This window comes from Mastomys coucha, unplaced genomic scaffold (genome assembly GCF_008632895.1).
Source record: "Mastomys coucha isolate ucsf_1 unplaced genomic scaffold, UCSF_Mcou_1 pScaffold3, whole genome shotgun sequence".
In the NCBI taxonomy this organism is placed as follows: Eukaryota; Metazoa; Chordata; class Mammalia; order Rodentia; family Muridae; genus Mastomys; species Mastomys coucha.
The window spans coordinates 46,125,495-46,126,852 of record NW_022196909.1 but is presented as its reverse complement, the minus strand read 5'-3'; positions in this window follow the sequence as shown (position 1 = coordinate 46,126,852).

Genomic DNA, 1,358 nt, shown 5'->3' with positions numbered 1-1,358 from the left:
TTACTGACTACAAAAGCCTCCTCTGGAGCTGGGGAAGTGGCTCCTGCTCTTGTAGAGCTCGGTCCCCATCACCCACGTGGTGAGTCATAATCGTCCGTAGCGCCAGTTCCAGAGGATCTGGCTTCTTTTGGCTTTTATGGACACTGCATACATTTGTGTGCACACATGTGACATGCATGTTGGCCAAATACCCATACATCACATTCTTAAACATCACCTCTGTGTTCTGGGTCACCTCTGTATTCTGGGTCACCTCTGTATTCTGATTTCTCTGTATTTTAGTGTTTCACTTTATATAACCCATTTTGGGGGTTTTACTTCTTCCTTTCCTTCTCTCTCTCTTTCTCTCTCTCTCTTTCTCTCTCTCTCTCTTTCTCTTTCTTTCTCTCTCTCTCTCTCTTTCTCTCTCTCTTTCTCTTTCTTTCTCACTCTTTCTCTCTTTCTCTCCTCTCTCTTTCTCTCTCTCTTTCTCTTTCTTTCTCTCTCTTTCTCTCTTTCTCTCCTCTCTCTTTCTCTCTCTCTTTCCCTCTCTCTCTCTTTCTCTCTTTCTCTCTCTCCTTCTCTCTCTCTTTCTCTCTCTTTCTCCTTCTCTCTCTTTCTCTCTCTCTCCTTCTCTCTCTTTCTCTCTCTCCCCTCTTTCCTCTCTCTTTCTCTCTCTCTCTCCTCTCTCTCTCTTTCTCTCTCTCTCCTTCTCTCTCTCTCCTTCTCTCTCTTTCTCTCTCTCTCCTTCTCTCTTTCTCTCTCTCCTTCTCTCTCTTCCTCTCTCCTCTCTCTCCTTCTCTCTCTCTCCTTCTCTCTCTCTTTCTCTCTCTCTCTCTCTCTCTTTCTCTCTCTCTCTCTCTTCCTCTGTCCCTCCCTCCGTCCTCCCCTCCCACCGTCCTTCCTTCCTTCCTCATTGCTGGAAAGCACACTCTGACCCCATGTGCTCTGCTCTTCTCAGCTCTCCCCTGTGCTCCGCCACTCTCTCTGAATTCTCTTACAAGGACCCATGCTGTAGAGCTGCCGGGGCTTTATTGCAAACCCTGGCATCAGTAAGCGCCACCTGTTTCTTCCGTGCTGGGTGGGGTTTTCTGAGTATTTTGTGCAGTGTGAAGCTGAGGGTCATCTGTTGGCATCCACCAAACACGTGCCACCACAAGCTTCGCTGGGATCTCATAGAAGCTGCAGCCCTGGCTGTGCACACAGTTCTTATAGTGGACTGGGAGTGTAGGCTTTGACCAGTGTGCTGGCTAGCTTTATGTCAGCGCGACAACAGGCCAGGCCATTTAAGGAGAGGGGAAATCACTTGAGAAAATTCCCCCACCCGGTTGGCCTGTAGGCAAGTCTGTAAGGCATTTTCTTTTTTTTTTTTTTTTTTT